The sequence below is a fragment of the Lactuca saligna genome, chromosome 7 (genome assembly GCF_052625555.1).
Source record: "Lactuca saligna cultivar CGN05327 chromosome 7, ASM5262555v1, whole genome shotgun sequence".
Lineage (NCBI taxonomy): Eukaryota > Viridiplantae > Streptophyta > Magnoliopsida > Asterales > Asteraceae > Lactuca > Lactuca saligna.
Window position 1 is genome coordinate 64,408,245 of NC_136423.1, and position 9,256 is coordinate 64,417,500.

Consider the following 9,256-nt stretch of genomic DNA (forward strand, 5'->3'; position numbering starts at 1 on the left):
CGCAACGTATATTCTAGGGTTTGAATCATCCTCACACTCTATCCGTCAGTCTACGGATGATAGGTCGTACTCATGTCTAGCCTGGTTCCCAAAGACTTCTGTAGTGACTGCTAGAACGTCTAGGTGAACATACTATCTTTATCAGAGATAATGGATATAGGTACCCCGTACAGTCGAACGATCTCTCTGATGTATGTTCTGGTCAACCTCTCCATCTTATCAGTTTCTTTGAGCGGTAGGAAGTGTGCGGAGTTGGTCAACCTGTCAATGATCACCCAAATGGTATCATGACCACCTGCTGTCTAGGGAAACTTGGTTATGAAGTCTACAATAGTTTGCTCCCACTTCCACTCAAGTATCTCCGGTTGTTGTAGTAGATCTGAGGGTCTGTTAATGGATTGATTGATAACGAATGGGAAGGGCTGTTAATAGTGAAGATTATATTTAGGATGTTTTGGAGTCAAAGAACGAAGGATTGGTTTGGTGTTATTATTTAATGTCGTTGGATATTGGTTAAAAGTCGAAGGCTTGATATCGACTGGTATGTCGAATTCGATGTCAAGGATTGATATGAGAATATGGTCGAGTTATTTTTGACTTTGAAGGGTTGATAACGAGTGGTTCACTTGCGAAGGGATCGATTTGTTGATGACGAGTGGTTAATGGGTCTTCGCAATTGTGATTGGAGCTGCTGTACATTTCGCATCTGGTAACCAAATTGGGGAAGATAAAGACATTTTCGAAAATGATCCTTACTCTTTAAACGAATTGGCAGTTTTAATCCAACTTCAAAATGAGGACAAATTTGTGCAGAATGAAGGAGTTTACTTTTGAATCCCTGAAGTTTCAAAGCTATGAGAAAAATTACCCAACAATGCAATTGGGATAAAACTTTTGAGAAATTGGTATATTTTTCGAAACAGGCTCCTGCAGTTAATGCGAATTATCACTTTATGCCCAATATTGCAATTGGGGTAGAGTTTCACATTTTTGGCTGTTTTGGGTACACCGGGTCACTGTAGATTTCGAAATTGACAATTTCTACCCAAATTTGTGAAATTTTGTCAAAGGCGGTCGGTGAATGAAATTGAAAATTGAAGATTATTTGGATTTTCCGGATTTAAGCATAATGATTATGCCATGTGTTAAAGGGGAGATTTGGATAGAAAAATTACGAATTGAGCATTTTCTCATTCCCTTTTGGTTTCATAATCAATTTTCGATTATAAAAAGGAGGAGAGATTTAGATATGGAAATCCGAAAGTTGATTTTTTCATATTACGCAAACTTGAAGACCAAAGTGACCTTGAGCAATGAATTTTATGAAATGATTCGATTGGAGATTCGGAAGTGATTTCATTTCATGATGGGTTTGGACTTATTGAAGATTTTTGTAGTGTGCTTTTATGCTCGAATTTGGGTAATTTTTTGGAGATTGGGAAATTTATAATTACCTTTAGATGCTCGGTTTGTATGGTCTCACACTCTAGAACCCGGATTGAAAAATCATTAAAGAATTGAAGATTTGAAGTTCATCTCTACATGTGTCACGTTTGAGGCTTGGTTTGTAAAGTTGCTCGATTTTGGAAGATTTGAAATGGGTCACGCATTCGTAATTTTGAGGGGGAGAATGTTGGGATTCAAAGTTATCCATGTATGACTTTGTTGTAGTTTGACTCTTGTAAACCCACTTGCATGTGGTAGAGTAGCCTTGTGACATGCTATATCGATATATATATATATATATATATATATATATATATATATATATATATATATATATATAGAGAGAGAGAGAGAGAGAGAGAGAGAGAAGTAAACACCTCTATATAAGGTAGGTTCATACCAGTTGTAGAGGTGTGCTTGATAGATGTAGTTCATAGTGATTAGTGAGTGAGGTATTTATGGAGTTTTAGATCTAGTACCTTTTTTTGTACTCATTACTATGATCAAATACACATTTTAGCACCCAAATTACCATGTTCTTTGTGTTCTTTTATTCCTCATGCCAAATCAAATGCTCATAATTCACATTAGTGTACCGTACTAGTATGAAACCTTTAATGTGTATGTATTGGAAAGCAATGATATGTAGTATTATTACTTAAAATAAAACCATTGAAGTGATGTTTGTCTTGATAAACAAAAAAAATTTAGTTAATATTTTACTGTGAGTGAGATTATAACCAAACTAAAATGACTACTGGCCTGAATGATGTTCTTCAGGGGTCGGAATTTTATGACATTTGTTACTCTAGACCTGCCGATCTAACTGTAGCTAATAACTTAGGTGTGGGATTGTCAGTCCCGTATAGATCTATACACAAATTCACGCTCTCCCTCCTAGAGACTCTAGTTATAATTTAGGACTTTTAGCATGTACTCTAGTAGGTACCATGAAGTAGTGGCTCACATCTTGGTATTAACTTGTTTATGTATAGTATGTATTTTTTTTCTTCTTATTATTGTAAATGAATAGTATGCTCGTAGTGGAAAGTAATTATACTTAAATAACTATTCATGTGATGTATCCTTTGAAATAGAAAATAGTGTGAGTTGTTACATAAACTATACCTATTATAGTTTATTAGTTGTTCTACCCGTAATGAAAATGATTCGGGAAAAACCCCTTTGTTCGCATATACAAAAGGGTTAAAACGTTATTGAAATAAGTTTTATACTCATATATATGTGGCATGTATAATTAAAGTTTAAAAGACAGTCGGACAAGTGATCCTACCCTAAGCCCACAACCAAACCAGGAACACGAGTTAAGGCAGAAACACTACTCCTATGCCTATTAAATCTTAATTATATATATATATATATATATATATATATATATATATAACTTAATAAAAGTAGTAATTTAAGTAGTTGAAATCAGTTTAAAATGGTTTGACATAGTTTATAAAGCCATTAAATAGCTTGAAATGATTTGTAATCGTTCTTAGTTGTTAACACAAAATAGTTTGTGTTTTATTTGTATTCTCCCCCCTAAAAACATTTGAAAATGGTAAGACGTAGGGATATGATCTCACCTTAAGTGAGTATGCTCGTTGGGATACTTTTTGTTGACTTTTAATTATTTGACCATTGTTTGACTTTCATTACTTTTTGTTGACTTTTATTGACTCGACATAACGGAATGTTACATTATTCCCCCATTAACGGGAATTTCGTACCGAAATTAATTCTAAAGTGGATACTCATGGACTAGGGATGATATGTGGGTACTTTTTTTTGCATTTGGTCTTATCGTTCCCAAGTGAATTCGGGCCCTTGCTTGGCATTCCAGTGGATGGTATATGACTTTTTTTAGTTCGTTTAATTTCCGTATCCATGATTTCTACTGGTTCCTCCACGAATTGCAGACTCTCGTTTATCTTGATCTCGTCGAGTGGTATCGCAAGGATCTCGTTGGGTAGACACTTCTTTAGATTTGACACGTGGAAGGTAGGGTGTACGTTGTTAAGTTCTTGGGTTAGTCGGAGTTTGTAAGCTACCGGGCTGATTCTAGCAATAATCTCAAAAGGCCCAACGTATCTTGGATTTAGTTTTCCATGCTTTCTGAAGCGTATCATGCCCTTCCAGGGTGAGACCTTCAATAGTATGCGGTCACCAACCTGGAATTCCAAGGGTTTTCGTTTTTTGTCTACGTAGCTCTTCTGTCTGTCTCTAGAGGCTTTCAGTCGTTCTTGGTTTTGAACAATTTTCTCGGCCGTTTCTGTTAGACTAGGTGTCTAAGCCCATAACCATTCTTGGTATGTACTTGACCCGATTATGAGCATGGTCCTTTCGGGTTGCCTTCACCATAGCAACTAATAGGATGAACTATGGAGAAAGAGGATTTATTATGATTTATCAGTGTATTATAAGAATAATATATTAATTGAGAAATCATATTATTTAATTAGTATTGATTAGAAATTAATTTGGAATTAATTTGGTGATCAAAAGAAACTGGTTAAATTAACGGGGATTGATTATGTAAATCAATAATATTTATAGTTTGGGCTCATGGACCTTATTGGTATAAGGTGGACGAAATCTCTATGAGAGTCCATAATGATTTCATCCAAGGCTTGCCTTATAAGAATCCATATGTTACTTAGGGCCTAAGCAAAAGAATTAGGGTTTCGAAGTTGATAACCCTTGAAGCCTCAACTATAAAAGGGACCCCAAGGCTCCCAAAATCGTAGGTATGCATTCATATAGAACCTTGGACGATTTTGAAGCTTCTCTTCTCTCTCTTATTCTTCCATGTTGCTAGTGGTGTTTGTGACTTCATTAGAGGTGCAACACTAGGGGCACTAAGCTTTCAAGAGTCAAGGACTTTGTGGATTGATCTTGTTATTGCTACATAACAAGTAAGGTAAGGTTCTAAACACTTATTTATATATGAATGTCGTTTATATATATGCTAGATTAGGGTTCATGCTTTGGAAGTTTATTTACATGTATAACTTGAGGAAAACCTAGATCCAAAGCATTAGGGTTGCATGTACATCATAGGGATGATGTTCTGCTTAAAACTAATCAGTGTTATCAGAGTCTAGGGTAGTTTTTCTCTTATATGATGCAAAAGTTAAGTTTTCAAAGCTGGAAAATTGAGAAATTCAATTTTGAACCGGACTTACGACGTGAACACATTTCTGACAGCAGGATTTTGAATTTTTTGCTAAAAACTAGGTTTGAATAATTACCATAAGTTGTTTCACTTATCAAAATTCGATTTTATGATATGATAATTGATATCCTAATCTAATTAAAAGATAATGATCAAATTTTAAGGTAATTACAATATTATAAGATAAAATAATTATTTGTAAAATTAGAATTGTGTTTATCTTACCATAAAAGTAGATTAGGTCAAATTTTTTGATAAAGATAAAATTATATGATTAATTTAATTATTTTAAATTTGATCTAGAAGTTTTAAAAAGTTTCAAAATTTGCCCTCGAGTTTTGGAATTTATAAATTTGATCAAATTTTAATTTTGAAATATTGAATTCTAAAACCCTAGTATTTTGAATAGTTCAAATCACACCCTTATGGTTTTATTAAATTAATCAAGTGTTTAATTAAAAGAGAAAATTAATAAATCCATAATAATATGGTTTAAGATTAATCAAATTAAAAGTTTAATTTATTAATAGATTAAACCACTTAGTATTTTAAATATATAAAATACTCCATTATACTATATAAAATTAAAAAGTCAAATATAATATATGTATAAGTAAAAGTTAGTCTTACTGTTAGTAGGCCTCATTCACGAAGCGTGTCTATAAGGGGTGTTTAAGGAAGCGGCGTGTAAAATGGCCGCCATTAGATATCCACTTTTACCCACCGCACCCTTGACTCGTGGAGGATCATTAGCCGAACGGGTAGGATTGGACACAACCTTCCATTATATGTATAATGAAATATGAAGTAACTAAACACTTTTTTAAATTCCCAAATCTTAGTTAGTTTAGAAAAAATGTGAATTTTGTGCTAATCCTTGAAATTCCACATTGCACCTTGTTGGTCGTTAGTGGAGCGTGTGTGGTTAACCGACACACTAATATGGGACTAATGAAGGATGGCAATGGATAGCTCGTAGATTATCATAGATCGATGGAGCGTGTGTGGTTAACCGGCATATTGATTAGGTGATAAACATCTTTGAGAGTACCAAGCTAATTTGCATGGTTATTCACACATTGTTTGTGATCCTCGACATACCACTCACAAACTTGATGGGCATAATCAAGATTAAACATGCCATTGAAAAGTTCAATGAATCTCAAAAGATCTAGGAATTTCAAATCATTTAAAACCTAATTTTTTTTTTTCGTTTTTTCATGGTGGAAATTGGTAAATCGTCATTTACTTACCTTCAAATATTCTGCAATTAGATTACGACATCCCTCTTCCGAATTCTAGAATACCGTGTTGGGTCCTAGCCTTAATATTTCATTTGGGTGTTATGTTAAGGACTCTTATCAACTAACTTGAATTTTTCCCTTTTGTAGATGTCAAATTCTAACAACTATGGTCTTTCTTAATCCTTTGGAAAAAGATTTCCACATGAAGATGATGTCCATGATTGGATCGTGGAAATGGAAATCATGCTTCACTTCCTATACCTCCATTTATTCTCTATAACCCACATGTTCGAAGACTTGATAAGTTCAAGGCCACTCAAGCCCTTTTGGCAAGCAAACATGAAGATGGAAAGTTTGTATATGCTCACGTCTTGGACAAGAAGTTGCATATTGACAAGTTGGGAATGTTAGGTGTCGATGTTTCGAGGAAGTTGGCTGTTGACTTGGTTCTTAAATCACTTCCTAAGTCATATAGTGAGTTCATAAAAGACTACTATATGATGGACCACAACTAGGGCTGTAAACGAACTGAACGTTCGGCGAACCGTTCGTGAACTGTTCGGCGGGAAGTTCGTTTATGTTTGTTTATTTAATAAATGAATGAACATGAACAAAAATTATGGTTCGTTTAGTTAAATGAACGGACATGAAAAATGGTCTCGTTCGTTCATTTATGTTTGTGAACGTTCGTTTATGATGTTCATTTACGTTCGTTTATGTTCGTTCGTTTAAGTTTATTTATATTCATCTATATTCAATTATTTTTTATTATATTGTTATATTATATGTTCGTTTATGTTCATATATGTTCAATTGTGTGTGTGTGTGTGTGTGTGTTTTTTTTTTTTTTTTTTTTTTTTTTTTTTTTAATATTTTTTTATCTTTGTTCGTTTATGTTTGTTCGTTTAACATGTTCACGAACATAAATGAACGAACATGAACAAAATAATTTGTTAAACGAACGAACATGAACAAGAAAATCTTGTTCGTTTATCCGTTCGTGTTCATTTGTTGTTCGGCTAACTTAAACGAACGAACATGAACAAGACCTTGTTCGTGTTCGTTTGGTTCGTTTACGGCCCTAACCACGACGTGACCCTCATTGATCTTACCTATTTGCTGATTGTTACTGAATCAGAAATGATTTGGCACACTAGTAAATCAAATTTGATTGGTAGGTCAACCTCCCAGACTTCCATGGATATTGACAATAGCAAAATTGGAAGTCTAAAAAGTTCTCCTCTTCCAAATGGAAAGGGATCGGCCAAGGTCAAACCGTTTGACTGGATGGTATAGACAAAGGCTGAATCTGAAATTGTCTTATGTGCTGTTCCAAAAGAGTCCATTTGTTTCTATTGCCAAGAGAATGGGCATTGGTTACGAAGCTTCCATATCTACCTGAGCGATCAGAAGGATGGGAGACTCAAGATGTATGACTCTAGTTCAGGTAAAATCCACTATCTAACTCTATTAAGTTCCTATTACATGATGTGATAAGATTGAATTTTGATGTTTTGTAGGATCAAAGAAAAGAAAGGAAGCTTAAAGGAAAAGTATGCTGAGTCTGATCGCGAAGAAATGGATTTCGATCGCATGGTTCAATGATCGGATTTTTGAGCTGCTGCATAGGAGTTATAATAGATTGCTTAGAGACATTTAGTAACATAGTTTTCAATTGTAAATGCGTTGTAAGGACAATTTTTTTCCGCATTTTTATAAATAAAATAAAATCTGATTTTTGTCTTCTTTATACATATCCTAGAAATGAATTTTGTGAAAATTGATGTTTGTATGTTTCTATTGATAGCAATATTGAAAGTGAATGTGATTCTTAGTTATGCTATTCGTGGTGGTGTCAGAAATTTACCAAACAAGGAATGATTCTCATCACCCAAGTTTCAATTGGACGGAAACTTGGAATCATACAACTGGTATTGTACGATGAATGAGAACCTTCGAATTTGGGAAATTAAGACTAATTCCTTGTCCATATATAGATGTGAGTCAAGTGAAGGACTAGGGAATCTAGTACACATTGTAGTGCATCGGTCAAGTCCACCACAAAGAACAATAAGACTATTCGTCATGATTTACTAGAAGTTTAGTGAATGTGGTTATGATTACAAGAATAAGTGTAGTTCTGAATCATTGGAAAAGTTTCAAAGAATAGTAGAACGAATAAGAAGTGATAATTAGGCAGAAAGATAAAAGTTTCTCCAATCTGAAAAGAAGGGAGAGTAGTTAAGTATCACGTTTTATGATCGTCTTAATGATTATGAAACCATATCACGAGTGATCCTCTAAGGACATCTTAGTGCACTAGTATGGCTAAGAAGAGGAATCGGGAACTGTTGAAATGGTTAAATCAAAAGGATGAATCATACTTCATTCCAAAATTGAGTCTCAGATTCAAACTCCAAGATTGTGACTTGAGTGACAATATGGAGTAGAAATGTTCTTACTCTTGCAGATTTGAAATTGGTAAGTTGTGATTTATTGGATAAAACAAAGGCCAACTAAGACCAATTGTCATAAGTGTTTATCTTGATAAGAAACCACACTAACTCTTGAATATTTGTTTGTCAAGTAATCTTTCTTGAAAAGAGAATCTTATACGTCAACAGGTCAGTGGGAGTCTTAAAGATCTTGAAAAGTTTCAAGAACTAATCAAGAGTAAACATGTTGTTAATCACTAGCATACGAATTGAGTTTTGTAACCTATCATGTTGACATATTCTTGTCTTTGTGCCCATTCTAGTTAAAAGTTGACTATGCATGAGTTCTATGAGTTCTCAATTGTTTGCATAACAACTTGGAAGCAATTGTAGGCCTTGTACTGGCAGGTGGCGAGAAATTAAGATTGAACAAGTTCAGTCCATATGAGTTTGGATTTGTCACTAACCTTGTCTTGTGATTATGGTTTTGACAAATTCATATGGATATGAACACATACACCATAAAATCTAACTGTCATAAGGTTTCTCTCCAATTCATGAAAATGATTATGAGGAAACGCTTTCTCTAAGTAGATTTTAAGGAGATATCAGTTGTGATATTTGCATTCTCAATTTCGATTATGATTACGACATCCCTCTTCATAGTTTGAATTGTGAGAAATAGCAAAAGGTTTAAACATTTGAGACTTATTGCTGTAAGTTCTAGTTGTTTGTGTTGGGTTTTGTATACTAAAACATCATATGGTGCACATCCAACCTTAAATGCCTTGGATCTATGTTTTCTCTAATTATACATGCAATATTATTTCCAAAGCATTAAGCCTACAACTAGCATACAATTGACATAAACTAATAGAAATGAGTTTTAGAATTACCTCTTTTTTGTAGCTTGTAGTGTTTGGCCTTTAAAAACTTAGTGCCCCAAA